Raw genomic sequence first — 16,813 nt, forward strand, 5'->3', positions numbered from 1 at the left:
GGCTGTTGACGCAGAATGACGCAGTTCATCATGTGTTTCGATATTTCGAAGTATATGTGACAAATAAAGCTACTTGTTCACTTGAACTGTCTGTGGTTTCATCAGATTTGAGGTGTAACCTTCCCACCATCTGGGCCATGCCACCTTCTTGCAGCTACCACTGGGCAGGAGGTACAGAAGCCTGAAATTCCACACCACCAGGTTCCAGAACAACTGCTTGTCCTCAACACTCAGGTTTTGAACCAACCAAAAACAGTTTCAATCACTACAGCTCAACATCACCATGAACACATTGATCCCTTTGATCTTCAATTGATTGTGTTTTTTAAAATTCTAATTGCATTCTTTCTTGTAAAAAATGTATATTATTTATGTTTAGTTTATGCTTGTCTTGTAAATGCTCCGATGTGATGCTGCTGCAAGTAAGATTCCCATGCATGTACCTGTGCACATAAACTTGACTTTGACTTTGCATCCCTCTGAAAAATAAAACTTGCTGCAATTTGCTAAAGGATCCTTTGCTGTTCAACTTTGACCGGAAAGAACACTTTCAGTAGTGTTGGCTTCAAGCTCATCAGAAGATCCTTTCTGATAATCAACACTGGTGCACCACGGAGATGTGTGCTTAGCCCACTGCTCTACTCTGCACCCACGGCTGTGTGGCTTGGCACAGCTCAAACGCCATCTGTAAATTTTCTGACGACACAACAATTGTCTGTAGACTTTTAGAAGGTGATGAGGAGGTGTACAAGAGTGAGATATCTAACCCACATGTTTTGGTCATGTCCCCTGTTGCAGAAATATTGGAAAGATATTTTTGATATTATTTCAACGGTTTAAATATAGACTTACAACCGCATCCAATTACTGCTATTTTTGGACTACCAATGATCGATTTAAATAATTTAACCTCTTCATCACGAAGAATGATTGCATTTCTTACTTTAATGGCCAGAAGGTCTATTTTATTGAATTGGAAAGAGATTAACCCTCCTAAGGTATTTCATTGGTTTTCACAAACTATGCTGTGTTTGAATTTGGAGAAAATTAGAAGTGCAGTTTATGACCCTTCCATCAAGTTTGAAAAAACTTGGAGGCCATTCATTCAGCATTTTCACTTAATGTAATATCTTTATTTCCAAACCTATTCTATTTCTCTGTATTGTTGTTGGAGGGGAATGGAGTCGTCAGCACTAAGGTTTTCTTCTTTTTCATTTTTAAGTTTTTAGATTTGCCCAAGTCTTTTAGTTCAGTTGATCAATTTTGTCTTTCTTTTGGGTTGGAGTTTTTTTTTTGGTTTTTAGTGATATTAAACCCGTTTCTGATTCAGAGATCAATTCAAAAGTTGCTTTTTCTTCTAGAAGTATCACATGCTTTGAAGTCATTGGCCAAGTCATTAGGTATATTTAAAATGGAGCTTGATGGTGATGGGTGAAAGTTGCTGGTGATTGTGGATTTTTGTTTGTGATTGTGGCACACATGAAAAGGTTACGTGATCACGTGAGGAGGTCACTAACTTGGGGAAAATTGGCTGTGATTGTGGGAGGGTATCATGATCTTTGAAGGGGGCTATGCATCATGGTAATGTACCCATTGTTGTCAATGGTCATGGGAGGATATCTGAGGTACTGGGATACATCAGCCACACTTGAATGGCAGGGCAGACTTGATGGGCTGAATGGCCTAATTCTGCTCCAATGTCCTATGGTCTTATGGTATTCTGGACAGAGAAATGACATGCAATAAAGTGTATATTTCCCAGAGGAAAGGAATTGCTAGTGGTTTCAAATTTCAGTGTTCCAGTATCTCAGAGGATTGATCCTGGGCCAAACGTATTGATGCAACTAGAAAGAAGGCACAACAGTAGCTATACTTCATTAAGAGCTTGAGGAGAATTGGTAGGTCGGGTATCATACTTGGAGATGTTTCAGCCCACGACCCTTCATCAGGAAGAGTGTGTGTGTGTGTTGCTAAAAATCTCCAGCTGTACCGTGGAGAGCATCTCTAACTGTGTCTGTATCACTGCTTAACAATTTGCCCAGTAAAACTCCAAATTCAGATAGAGAAAGAAAACCCAATCAGTTTTAGATGTAACTCTGCTCCCGACTCCCACGGTCCAGGAGCATCTGCTGACAACTGGAAATCACTTGGTTGGCAGGGAGAAGGCAGTTTGCCTTGAAATGTTTATTATTTCTGGTATTTCAGTCGCTAAGGACCCCCATCACGCACTCAAGGCTAATGAGTGACTCTGCTAAGACCTAATGTTTTCTTTAATTAACTCAAAGACAAAGGTTAAAAGCTGTGTTAGCCTGGTGATATCAGTAAGCACACTTTCACCGTTTTAGAAACAGCTTTTTTCCCTCCACCATTTCTGAATGGTCCATGAACCCATGAACACAATCTCACTATTTTGCTCCATCTTACACTACTTAATTATTTTTTATCTATTTCTTATTGTAACTTACAGAAATTTTGTTATGTATTGCACTGTACTGCTGCCGCATGACCACTACCTCATGATATTCTTTCTTTTTTTGCTCTTTTTTATACTACTGATTTAATTTAATTATATATATTTCTTATTGTAACTTATAATCTTTTTTACTATCTATTGCACTGTACTGCTGCTGCAAAACAACAAATTTCTTGACATATGCCAGTGATATTAAACCCGTTTCTGATTCAGAGATCAATTCAAAAGTTGCTTTTTCTTCTAGAAGTATCACATGCTTTGAAGTCATTGGCCAAGTCATTAGGTATATTTAAAATGGAGCTTGATGGTGATGGGTGAAAGTTGCTGGTGATTGTGGATTTTTGTTTGTGATTGTGGCACACATGAAAAGGTTACGTGATCACGTGAGGAGGTCACTAACTTGGGGAAAATTGGCTGTGATTGTGGGAGGGTATCATGATCTTTGAAGGGGGCTATGCATCATGGGAATGTACCCATTGTTGTCAATGGTCATGGGAGGATATCTGAGGTACTGGGATACATCAGCCACACTTGAATGGCAGGGCAGACTTGATGGGCTGAATGGCCTAATTCTGCTCCAATGTCCTATGGTCTTATGGTATTCTGGACAGAGAAATGACATGCAATAAAGTGTATATTTCCCAGAGAAAAGGAATTGCTAGTGCATTCGACTGCTGTTGATCACATCCACAGGGATCACTTCACCTGAATTAGTTAACAACAAAGAGAACATTACATAGCAACACACATACAAAGTGCTCGAGGAACTCGGCAGGTCGGGTATCATACTTGGAGATGTTTCAGCCCACGACCCTTCATCAGGAAGAGTGTGTGTGTGTGTTGCTAAAAATCTCCAGCGTCTGCAGAATCTCTTGTGTCTCTAAAATTGCTTAACAATTTGCCCAGTAAAACTCCAAATTCAGTAGAGAAAGAAAACCCAATCAGTTTTAGATGTAACTCTGCTCCCGACTCCCACGGTCCAGGAGCATCTGCTGACAACTGGAAATCACTTGGTTGGCAGGGAGAAGGCAGTTTGCCTTGAAATGTTTATTATTTCTGGTATTTCAGTCGCTAAGGAAACATTTCACGCACTCAAGGCTAATGAGTGACTCTGCTAAGACCTAATGTTTTCTTTAATTAACTCAAAGACAAAGGTTAAAAGCTGTGTTAGCCTGGTGATATCAGTAAGCACACTGCTGCCCAAGGAAACAGCAATAAGGTTCATGGATATAGAGTAGATCTCTTTGAAAAGCTTTCAACAAAAAAGTCAGTAAGCACATTGGATTCTCCCAAAAGGATTAGAAAAAAAATTAAACACTACACACTCTCCTGAGGCAAAAAGAAAAATCTTAATCCAGAATATTTTATGTATTTCTGAGAAAAAGCTTGAAGAAAAGAAGTGGAAAGCTGTTTGTGACTTCAGTACTTGTCCGCTCTATAACAGTGACCTTCCTCTCTTCGTCCCTTACCGCACCTCTGCTGTTGTTTATTTGCTAACATGTTGATTTTTTTCCAAACACAGGCCATGTTGAAATGGGTTACTGTGTAACTACAGTGTAAATTGTGAAAAGATACACTTTGGAACTTGGATGCGGAGTGCAGAGTTAATGGCAGGGTCTCGGCGGTGTGGAGGAACAGACGGGTATCGGGGTCCACGTCAGCAGATCCCTCAAAGTTGCTGCGCAAGCTGATGGGGTGGTTAAAAAGGCGTATGGCGTGCTGGCTTTCATTAGTTGGGTGATTGGGTTCGAGAGCCACGAGGTAATGTTGCAGCTCTGTAAAACCCTGGTTAGACCACACTTGCAGTATTGTGTTCAGTTCTGGTTTCCGCTTTATGGGAAGGATGTGGGATCTATCAAGAGAGCAGAGGAGAACTGCCAGGGTGCTCCCTGGACAAGACAGCAAGTCTTAAGAGGAAAGGTTGGGCGAATTAAGGTTTTTCTCTTTGGAGCAAAGGAGGAATGAGAGGCGGCTAGATACAGCAGTATAAGATGCTAAGAGCCTTTGATAGAGTAGACAGCTAGCGCCTTTTTCCCAGGGCAGAAATGGCTGATACGAGAAGACGTAATTTTAAGGTGATTGGAGAAAAGTATAGAGGGAGGTTTTTAACACAGAGAGTGGTTGGTGTGTGGAACAGGGATGGTGATAGAGGCAGATACATTAGAGACATTTCAAAGACTGTTGGATAGGCAGCTGGATGAAAGAAAAATGGAGGGTTATGTGGGAGGGAAAGGCTAGATTAATATTGGATTAGTTAAAGAGTCAGCACAATATTGTGGGCCAAAGGGCCTGTACTGTTCTACATTCTAAATACAGTGTTCTCTTCCAATGTTTTTAAAAATCAATTTCTCTTCAAAAATAATCCTGTAAATTACAGGATAGCTTGTTAAAAGGGCACTTTCATTTCTCAAATCATAGTAGGAGACCATTCAGTCCATCATGTTGTTGATGGCCCTTTGCACAACTGCCTCTCCATTATTTATCCCTGGTGCTGTAAGTTTCTTCAAGGATTTTATCCAGTTCACTTTTGAATTGACCTATGGAAACAATTTCTCCCAACTAACAAACTGTGCTCTGAAATGGTATTTTCTTTCTTTCTTTCTTTCTTTTTAAATCTTTTTATTGAGTAAGTATACAAAAAAGGTAAGCCATATAAACATTAATACAATGTTAAAGTATAATAAAATTCCAAAAGATAACAATACCAAAAAGAAAATACTACAAACAATGTAATTTAAGCATAAGAAACCAAGATAACATAATAGTATACTAGATTTTATATATATCAATGGAAAAAAAAAGAAAAAAAAACCCCAAAAAAAAACCCACCGTGCAACTAACTAAAAGCAAAGCAAAGCAATGGGCTAACTTGAAACCAAACAGAGTTAAACTTAAAATCACGTCCTCAATCCCGACCTCCATTAAAACAGTGAAGAAAAAACAAGAAGGGTAAATATTACATTAAATGAAAATATCGAATAAAAGGTCCCCAAATCTGTTCAAATTTAAATGAAGAATCATAAAGGTTACTTCTAATTTTCTCCAGATTCAAACATAAAATCGTCTGAGAAAACCAAAAAAAGGTAGTTGGAGCATTAAGCTCTTTCCAATGTTGTAAAATACATCTTTTCGCCATTAAAGTAAGAAATGCAATCATTCTACGGGCTGAAGGGGAAAGATTAGGTATTTTCTTATCTCTTGTTCTTTTGCCAGTCACCTTAAGTTCTCTGTTCTCTGAAGATTGACCCTGCTGCTACTGAAATAATTTTCCTTTGTTTACTTTGACAAAGCTATTCATGAATTAGAGCACTTTTATCAAATCAAAATTGACCTCAAAAGTTAACTCTGTTTATGAAGCATTTACTTCATACTGCCTGACTCGCTGCATGTTTCCAATGTTTCTTTTTGTTTTAATCTTGATTAAAATCAGCTTAACATTCCCAGTGTAGCCAACCTCTAATTTTTGGATTCATATCAGTAAATCTCCTTTATATCCTCTTCCAGTGCAACTACATTTTTACGGCCACGGAAGAGATAAAAACAAATGGCCCAGTTTCAATTTAAACGCAAACAACAGGAATTCTGCAGATGCTGGAAATTCAAGCAACACACATCAAAGTTGCTGGTGAACGCAGCAGGCCAGGCAGCATCTCTAGGAAGAGGTGCAGTCAACGTTTCAGGCCGAGACCCTTCGTCGGGACTAACTGAAGGAAGAGTTAGTCCCGACGAAGGGTCTCGGCCTGAAACGTTGACTGCACCTCTTCCTAGAGATGCTGCCTGGCCTGCTGCGTTCACCAGCAACTTTGATGTGTGTTGCTCCAGTTTCAATTTATCTGGGCTTTGCTACTGACACTGGTCCAAGATGGTTGTTGTCACATCTCATCTACCCCTTTATTGTGTTTATTGTGTACTTTGCATGATACACTGGAAGTTTTTGTTACAAATCTTTAAACAAAACTCTTCAATCGGCTGACTTAGTGTGCTATACTGATTTATAATCAAACCAGGCATCAATACAGCTCGAACCAATTTTCCATCTTGGGACAATGGAAAATCACATCTGACAAATTCCTACCAGAATCAAAGTTCAAATAAATTTATTATTCAAGTACATATGAGGCCCTCGGGGTTAACCATGGATGTTGTGCCCTAGCTGTCATATGCAAGCCAGGGCAGTATGATATGGAGAGCAAGTTGCCCATGTAGAAGTCTCCCCCTCTCTAATCACCTGACAAATCCAAAGGAACAGTAGAGACCAACACATTTTGGTATGAGTGGCATTACAGGAGTCACAAGTCAACATTGACCCAGTGGAGGACTGCCTTATGGACCCCAGCTCTGGATTTTCCTCGGGGTTTACTCCCGAAGCCTTCCCCATGAGTGGGTATAGCTGCAAGGCAGCAGCGTTTTCCTTCTCCTAGATGAGCGCCAACCATAGCTGACGAGCCCACCCGCTTGAAGCGACTGGTTTTAAGGCACCAGAGACCCTCCTGTCAGTAGCAACAGTTTTGCTGGGCTTAGTAGCTAAGCCACAAGTGAGGGCCAGGAGCTGGACTTGGTTGTCAGAGGCTATTTGAAAAGCACACCATTGGGAACATTTAATATCTAGTGGGAGCATATCCCTACTACCCTCCCCCCACCCCCAGCCATGACAACCTTAAGGAAACTCGTCACCATATACTACCCTAAGAACTATTTTCATTCACAGTAGAACAAAGAAATACAATAGAATTAATGAAAAACTACACACAACAACTGACAAATAACTAATATGCAAAGGAAGACAATCTAAGCAAAAATGAAAATGAACCTAATAATAATAATAATAATAATAATAATAAGTAATAAATAGATAAATGAGTGAACGGATGAATGAATGAATAAAATTGAGAACATGAGTTGTAGAGTCAGTGAAAATGCACCCATGGTCAATGGAATCAGTTCATTTCTGAGGTGATTGAAGTTATCTACATTGGCTCAGGAGCCTAATGGTTGTAGGGTAATAACTATACCTGGACATGGAATCAAAATCAGATTTCAGAATCTGAATCAGATGTACTTTCACTGATTTGGAATTTTTTTTTGTTTTATGACACTATTGTGGAAATTACTTTTAAGTTCAAAATTTTTACAGGGAGTTTACTGGAGTGACTTATGGAAGGCCACATCTAGAGTTCCCTAAAAGTGTTTCAGCCTCTTTTGTAATATCTAAGTATAGTAAAGTGGATTATGAAACACTGTGATGTTATCAAAATTAGATCTAGTTCAGGAAAGAAGTTAGAGAAAACTTAGGGCTATGTTGCAATCTTCTGCAAGCAACAGTTAGCACTCCATGCACTATATTCATTGGAAGGCTTTTAATCAATTTCAAAGAAACTGCAGGTATTACAACACATTACTGCTGGATTTACACTGTAGTCTTGTTCATGCTTTATCTTTCATACTGTCTGGTGTGACTCAACACACTGGTTGCATAATCCTTTCATGCCTATTGGTAATCTTCTCATACATTGTGTCAGGCTGTGTGAATAAAGATGACTTTCAACATTTTAAGTGCTAACATCCTACAGACTAACATGGAAGACTGCTGTGTGGTTGAATATGATCTCAGATAAGATATAACTTTGTGGATCATGGGTTTGTAAGCTCAAGGCCGACACAATGTAATGTTCACAGTGCAAATGGTACACAATCCCTCCAACCTATCAGGGAAGTAGAGAAGTTAAAATGATCCTCTGCCAGTATTGTCCTTGGGGATTTCCTATAGATTAAAAAGAATATTACATCTATTTGGTAAAAATAAGAGGAACTGACAAAGATTTGGTACCATTCACCCTTTTCTCCCTGACCACCTGATAATTCATTGCCACAGGTGGCTGTGGAGGCTTAGTCATTGGGTATAATTAAGGCAGACGTTGATAGATTCTTGATTAGTCGGGCATGAAGGGACGGGGGAGAAGGTGGGAGACTGGGGCTGAGAGGGAAAATGGATCAACCATGATGAAATGGCAGGGCAGACTTGAGGAGCCAAATGGCCTAATTCTGCCCCTATATCTTATGGTCTTATAACAACCTAATAGATTGTCTTCTCATCCATTAGACTCATAGAGTCATACAGCATGGGAACAGGCCTTTCAGACCAACTCATTCGTGCACACCAAAGTGTCCACCTAAGCTAGTCCCCATTTGCCTGCATGTAGGTTGTATCACTCTAACCTTTCCAATCCATATATCTATCTAAATGTCTCTCCAATGTCATAATTGTACCTGATGCTCTTTTATCCAGCAACCTATTCCAAATACCGACCACTCTTCGTTGCCCTTCAGGTTGCTTTAAAATCATTCCCCTCTCATTGTAAGCCTGTGCCCTCTAATAGTTGGCTCCCTTTTCATACAGTGAAAGACTGTGTGCACTTACCCCTCGTAATTTCATGCATCTCGATAAATTCACCCCTCACAAAAACAAGAGATTCTGCAGAAGCTGGAAATCTTGAGCAACGCACACAAAATGCTGAAGGAATTCGGCAGGTCAGGTAACATCTATGGAGGGGAATAAGCAGTCGACATTTTGGGCAGAGATACTTCATTAAGGCTCTTCACCCGCCAGGCTCTTACACTCCAAGGAATAAACTCCTAGATGCCCAGCCTCTCCCTATATCTCATACCCATGAGTCCTGGCAACATTCTCGTAAATCTCCTTAGGACTCTTCAAACTTTTTAAACACTCAATCTACACTTTTCCTCTCAGTTTTATCTTGTAGTCATAGATGACAAGCCCTCCCTAATATTAATCAAGAGGAAAACAATGGTTTCTTCATTTGCTGAGATCAGAATTTACCTTCCTAATGTAAATTCTGCCTGGGCAACTAACCTGGGGGAGAATGTTCACAGAAGACAAATCAACACCAAAAGAAAAGCAGTCAGGAAAGACACCAGGTCAGTTCATGCTTAAAGGAAAGGGTGGAGTCCAGGGAAATGGTTCCGATGATAATCACAATGGTCAGCCAAAGGGAGAAGGTGAAGTACAAATTAACATACACAGATTGCTGGAGGTCAGGCAGCATCGATGGAGAGGAATAAAGAGCCGGCGTTTTGGGATGAGTACAAGAGCAGGTGTGGATCAATGCTGAGGAATGGAAAATTTGGACCATGGATGGGAAAAGGATTGAAGTACAAGGATGAAGATGTAAAAAAATTATGTTTGGGGACTGAGGTACAGGAAACTTGGGTCCCACGCTACAAGGTTCTGAAACAGTTATTATTGCACAACCAACAGATTCTGAACCAGTGTAGATAACTTCACTCACCGCAACTCTGAGCTGATTACTGAGCACAAACTATCACCGCACTTTCTGGGATTCCACAACTCAGGTTCTCAGTATTTATTCACTTATCTATTCATCTATCTAGTTAACTACCTATCTATTCCCCAGAGACCCAAGCCGTTCCCCCACTGGGCCTCCACTAGGTTTCCCGACACCTCTCTGATCAGCTGAACAACTGAAGGAGGGGCTGATCCCCTGAAATTATCCCCCTGGCACTGCAAGCAATTTAGCCACCCTCCTAGCCAGAGAAGACACACTGAAAACTTCCCCCCTCTCTTTCAAATAACTGACAGCTGTCACTACGGTGTAAGTGAACCTGACAACTCTAACACTGTCACCAGCCCACCTACTCAAACTTTTAACCAATCCCTGTCGCCCTCCCTCAACCGAGCACTGCCACTCATCTAACAACTGAGAGATCCGCTCCGTCCACGTCTTGCACGTCTCCGCCCCTCTTGGGGTGGACACTATCCCAAGTGCCAGGCGGAGCCTGCCAGAGCTAGAACATTTATTCGCAGACCCTACCTCCAAATCAGACCACTCTTTCCTCTCTCTCCCAACTGCATGGACAGTCCCGAGTGCCACCTCCAACTCGTCAATGCCAGCCCGAACTCGAACAAAGACCTCACCCACCATGCATACAGCAATCACCAGCAAATAACCCACAGAGACACACATTACAGATTTAAACAGGGCACCCACACAGCATACCAGCTGACTCGATCCCGGACGAGCCCCCACAATGTAGCCCCCCTGGCCAGCCTCAGGGTTGCTTGGCTCGCTGTCGCCTAGGGAAACAGCCCTCGGCCCCGGCAAACTGGATAATTCGTTTGTGTGGATGCTGTGTGATGTACCCCACCCCGTCCAAATAACAGACAATACACCAGATACGATTAAATGATTTACAGTTTATAGATATTACTGGAACTATATAATTAATGGAGAATAAAATGTAAAAGGAAAATAAAAGGCGCCACACTTATCAAAGTTCAATCTCTTCATGCACAAAACAGTTGGAGCTCAAGGACCTTCTTCTTCAAGGTGACCCCTTGGACCACCTCGACCGGCCGCCTGGGACCACCAGTGGTGGTCGACCAGACGCTCCACACAAGTCTGTCTCCGTCTCCTCGCCAAATGCCCGCTAACGGGGTCCGACCCCGTTAGCGGACATCACAGCACCTCGTCCATCCTCTGTCTCGCTCTCCTGCCTTCTGCCCCCAAACCCCGCGCATACAGTATCTTCAAATACACCAAAAACATAAAAACTATCCCAATTGGTTAATAGCACCCTCTTATCACACTCTAAACCAAAATAAGCAGCTAGCGCAAACTTTCTCAGCGTTTAACACAACAAAGCCGCATTCCCCAGATTAGCATAACAAAGGCGCCATTTTAATTAGCCTCCGCAGTAGCATAAAAGTCGTAAACCCCCTTACATACATATTTATCATTATTTGTTCATTTGTTTATTTATTTGTTTCTTTGTGTGTCTGTTCATTATTTATGTATTATTTATTTATTTTTATTCTTAGCACAATTTGTCTTTTGCACGTTGGTTTATGTATAGGCTTTTTTCATAAATTATATAGTATTTCTTTATTTTCCTGTAAATATGTGGAAGAAAATGGAATTGGGGTGGCATAATAGCCTAGTTGTTGGCACAACGTTTTACAGTACCAGCGACCCAGGTTCAATTCCCACCACTGTCTGTAAGGAGTTTGTACGTTCTCCCTGTGACCTCGTGGGTTCCCTCCCACAGTTCAAAGACGTACTGGCTGGTAAGTTAATTGTTCATTGTAAATTGTCCCAAGATTAGGCTAGAGTTAAATAGCTGGGTTCCTGGGTGGCACTGCTCGAAGGACTGGAAGGGCCTATTCTGCACTGTGTCTCAGTCAATCAATCAATCAATCAAATCTGAGGGCTATACAAATATGTAATTTTATAATAAATTTGCTTTGAGCTGTAACTTTGAGGGTCTGTTGCCCATAACATCCCAACTTTTGATCAGCTTGAGAAAGCAAAACACATTACACATCTGGTTTACTCCAACTATTTCCCCTCCCCCTTTATTTATTCTCGATAAACTAGTCAGTTTCTGAGTTAAGTATTGTCTGCTTGTTTCTGAGCAGGCCAGCTCGGCACTGCAGGGATTAGAACCCTTGCTCTTGTCCCAGAGCAAAGTTCCTCCTTGTCCTCGTCAACTACTGGAGTCCAGACTTGTTGCCGATAACCTCATTGTTCCTTCTTTTGTAAGTTTTTACAACAAACTTTCAGAACGCTCAGTGTCCAATAAGCTAATCAGTCACAGGGGAGCATCGTCATGTGACGCTCAGATCTTTCTCCGTGTGAGTCTCGACCCACACGGGTACTGTGCTGTTTTAACTAAGGCCTCTAGTTGTATCTTATTGCCATAATAACCACCATGTTTGGAGTAACGTTAGTGTAACACTATTTGCAGCACCAGTAACAATAGTTCAGTTCCACTGCTCTCTGTAAGGAATTTGTATGGTCTCCCTGTGACCACATAGGGTTACCTCCGGGTGCTCGGGTTTCCTCCTACAGTCCAAAGACATAAGAGTTGGTAGATTCAAGCAAAACACATAAAAGTTGCTGGTGAACGCAGCAGGCTAGGCAGCATCTCTAGGAAGAGGTGTAGTCGACGTTTCAGGCCGAGACCCTTCGTCAGGACTAACTGAAGGAAGAGTGAGTAAGGAATTTGAAAGTTGGAGGGGGAGGGGGAGATCCAAAATGATAGGAGAAGACAGGAGGGGGAGGGATGGAGCCAAGAGCTGGACAGGTGATAGGCAAAAGGGATACGAGAGGATCATGGGACAGGAGGTCCGGGAAGAAAGACAAGGGGGGGGGACCCAGAGGATGGGCAAGGGGTATATTCAGAGGGACAGAGGGAGAAAAAGGAGAGTGAGAGAAAGAATGTGTGTATAAAAATAAGTAACAGATGGGGTACGAGGGGGAGGTGGGGCATCAGCGGAAGTTAGAGAAGTTGATGTTCATTCAGGTTGGAGGCTACCCAGACGGAATATAAGGTGTTGTTCCTCCAACCTGAGTGTGGCTTCATCTTTACAGTAGAGGAGGCCGTGGATAGACATGTCAGAATGGGAATGGGATGTGGAATTAAAATGTGTGGCCACTGGGAGATCCTGCTTTCTCTGGCGGACAGAGCGTAGATGTTCAGCAAAGCGGTCTCCCAGTCTGCGTCGGGTCTCGCCAATATATAAAAGGCCACATCGGGAGCACCGGACGCAGTATATCACCCCAGTTGACTCACAGGTGAAGTGTTGCCTCACCTGGAAGGACTGTTTGGGGCCCTGAATGGTGGCAAGGGAGGAAGTGTAAGGGCATGTGTAGCACTTGTTCCGCTTACATGGATAAGTGCCAGGAGGGAGATCAGTGGGGAGGGATGGGTCCAACATATTATTCTCCGTAACTTCCGCCACCTCCAACGGGATCCCACCACTAAGCACATCTTTCCCTTCCCCCCTCTCTCTGCATTCCACAGGGATCACTCCCTACGCAACTCCCTTGTCTATTCGTCCCCCCCATCCCTCCCCACTGATCTCCCTCCTGGCACTTAACTGTGTAAGCGGAACAAGTGCTACAGATGCCCTTACACTTCCTCCCTTGCCACCATTCAGGGCCCCAAACAGTCCTTCCAGGTGAGACAACACTTCACCTGTGAGTTGACTGGGGTGATATACTGCGTCCGGTGCTCCCGATGTGGCCTTTTATATATTGGCGAGACCCGACGCAGACTGGGAGACCGCTTTGCTGAACATCTATGCTCTGTCCGCCAGAGAAAGCAGGATCTCCCAGTGGCCACACATTTTAATTCCACATCCCATTCCCATTCTGACATGTCTATCCACGGCCTCCTCTACTGTAAAGATGAAGCCACACTCAGGTTGGAGGAACAACACCTTATATTCCGTCTGGGTAGCCTCCAACCTGATGGCATGAACATCGACTTCTCTAACTTCCGCTAATGCCCCACCTCCCCCTCGTACCCCATCTGTTACTTATTTTTATACACACATCCTTTCTCTCACTCTCCTTTTTCTCCCTCTGTCCCTCTGAATATACCCCTTGCCCATCCTCTGGGTTCCCCCCCCCCTTGTCTTTCTTCCCGGACCTCCTGTCCCATGATCCTCTCGTATCCCTTTTGCCTATCACCTGTCCAGCTCTTGGCTCCATCCCTCCCCCTCCTGTCTTCTCCTATCATTTTGGATCTCCTCCTCCCCCTCCAACTTTCAAATCCCTTACTCACTCTTCCTTCAGTTAGTCCTGATGAAGGGTCTCGGCCTGAAACGTCGACTGCGCCTCTTCCTAGAGATGCTGCCTGGCCTGCTGCGTTCACCAGCAACTTTTATGTGTGTTGCTTGAATTTCCAGCGTCTGCAGAATTCCTGTTGTTAGAGTTGGTAGATTAATTAGTCACATGGGGGTAATTGGACAGAAGGGTCTGTTACTGTGCTGTATTTCTAAACAATAAAAAAAAATTAAAATAAATAGCACTTCCGTGCACTGTTGAGGGATTGGAGAAGTTTCAGACCGAGCCATTATTCCTAATCTCACTTCCACCAGATGAACGTTGTTCTGTAAATAATTAATGATTGTTGGGCCGTGGGTGTCATTAAATCACAGTTCAAAGTACATTTATTATCAAAGCATGTATACTTATATACTACCTTGAGGTTTTGTCTCTTCACAGGCAGCCAGAAAACGAAGAAACCCAATAGAGCCCATGAAAGAAAAGAAGACCATCAAACACCCAAGATGCAGAAAAAAGAGCAAACCAGGTAAACAATAAAAGTAACCCAACAACATTCAGAACTGAAAGTGAGTCCACAGCCCTGAAAGCAGCCGTCACCGCAGCCGATTCAGGAACCCGTAGTTGCAGGCCCCAGCCTCAGTTCAGCACAGAGATGGGTTAAACCTTGCAGAGCAGCGAGCTGAACAAGCTTGTCCCTTAGCATCGGGAACCGAGCAATTCTCTCCTGAAAATATTGAGTATTAGAGAAAGCAAGCTTGTAAGTTTTTTATTTATGTACACACATTCTTTTTCTCTCTCCTTTTTCTCCCTCTGTCTCTCTCACTATACCCCTTGCCTGTCCTCTGGGCTTTTTCCCCCCTCCCCCTTTTCTTTCTCCCTAGGCCTCCTGTCCCACGATCCTCTCATATCCCTTGTGCCAATCAACTGTCCAGCTCTTGGCTCCATCCCTCCCCCTCCTGTCTTCTCCTATCATATCGGATCTCCCCCTCCCCTCCCTCTTTCAAATCTCTTACTAGTTCTTCTTTCAGTTAGTCCTGACAAAGGGTCTCGGCCCAAAACGTCGACTGTACCTCTTCTTAGAGATGCTGCCCGGCCTGCTGCGTTCACCAGCAACTTTTATGTGTGTTGCTTGTAAGTTTGTTTCTTTATCTCAATAAAGTCCAGTTTCATCCTAAATCTCACATTTAATCTCACAAGTGAATACACAAAGCAATTCCTGGTTCTTTAATCTGTGATCAAATACTGACAAGCCCTCTTCCAATTAAGTTGTTATCAATATATTGATCATTTCATGAAAACCTCACAGATAATTAACTATTCTAGTTAATGCTTGTTTAAACTGAAAACACAGCCCAGTATTCTGTTCTGGGACAGTTGCTTTCAGCCTTTTCCAAGTCATCTTTGCACTGTTTCATTTCTCTTCTCAAGATATTTAAGATTGACCTCCTTTCCCATCAGGCACTGTTGGAATTTAGCTGCTATGCACATGACTACAATCATAGTCAGACAAGTCACAGCGGGTTATTAAAGACTGCATTGGTATAGGTCTGTAATAATATATAAAGAGCAACATTTTTTGAAAAGGGAGACTGGCGAATCTGAAAACAATAAAACTGCAGATGCTGGAATTCTGAAGCATATGGTGCAAATAGCAATGTTGTGGGAGATACTCAGTAGGTGATCTATGTAAGTAGAAGGATATCTTCAAGGATCAGCTATATCTGCCATATACATTTGCAAGAATTAGAAATTTGCTGTGGTGTGTTGGTAACAAAACAACATTCAACAACAAATAATGAATTACTGTATATAAAATAAAGTTAGATGTGTGGATATGGGATATACTTCGTACAAGTAAATAAATACCAGCATGCCCTTTATGATGACTACTTTTCTGCAGATGTCAAATGCACAGGCAGCAATGAAAAAGCTGCAGAGGGTTGTAAACTCAGCCAGCTCTTTATTGGGCACTAGCCTCCCCAGCATTGAGGATATCTTCAAAAGGCAATGCCTCCAAAAAAATGGCATCCATCATTAAGGGCCCCCACCACCCAGGACATGTCCACTTCTCATTGCTACCATCAGGGAGGCGATACAGGAACCTGAATTCACACACTCAGTGTTTTAGGAACAGCTTCTTACCCTCTGCCGTCAGATTTCTGAATGGACTATGAACATTGCCTCACTATTTTGCTGTCATTTTACACTACTTAATTTTTTTATCGATTTCTTACTGTCACATAGTAATTTTGTTGCGTATTGCACTGTACTGCAGCTACAAAACAACAAATTTCATGACATACTGCATATCAATGATTCTGCTTCTGACTTTACAGGCTTGGGAGATGCCATCAGAACAACTTTGGCAAATTGCTGCACTGAATTTCGTACCTGGTACACGAAGGAGCCAGATAACGCCAGTGGCGGAGCGAAAGAGCGTTCAAAATGGTGGATGGGGTGTCGATCAAGAACACTGCACTGTCCTTGATGCCAATTAGATTCTTGATGATGCACTCATTAAGGCAAGTCATTATAATCCTGGTCACTTCTGATTATAAGTCATTATAATCAGGTCACTTCTTTATAATCCTGACCTGCGGCATGTAGGCGCTGAAGTCGCTTTGGAGTGTCAGGAGACAAATCACTCACTGCAGGATGCCCTACTTTTGCCTTGTTTTTGTGGCCATAGTTTTAAGGTTGTTAGTTCTACTACATTTCCAGCGGGATC

At 42.4% G+C, this 16,813-nt stretch overlaps 1 long non-coding RNA gene across 1 annotated transcript; it reads left to right on the plus strand.

Annotated features, from left to right (window-relative positions):
* Positions 1 to 4,084: 4,084 nt before the first annotated feature.
* Positions 4,085 to 16,606, plus strand: LOC134360331 (uncharacterized). Its single transcript, XR_010021321.1, has 3 exons — positions 4,085 to 4,234; positions 14,524 to 14,611; positions 16,422 to 16,606. It is a non-coding gene; the product is annotated as an uncharacterized LOC134360331 (long non-coding RNA).
* Positions 16,607 to 16,813: the final 207 nt, after the last annotated feature.

Source organism: Mobula hypostoma, chromosome 22 (genome assembly GCF_963921235.1).
Source record: "Mobula hypostoma chromosome 22, sMobHyp1.1, whole genome shotgun sequence".
NCBI lineage: Eukaryota > Metazoa > Chordata > Chondrichthyes > Myliobatiformes > Myliobatidae > Mobula > Mobula hypostoma.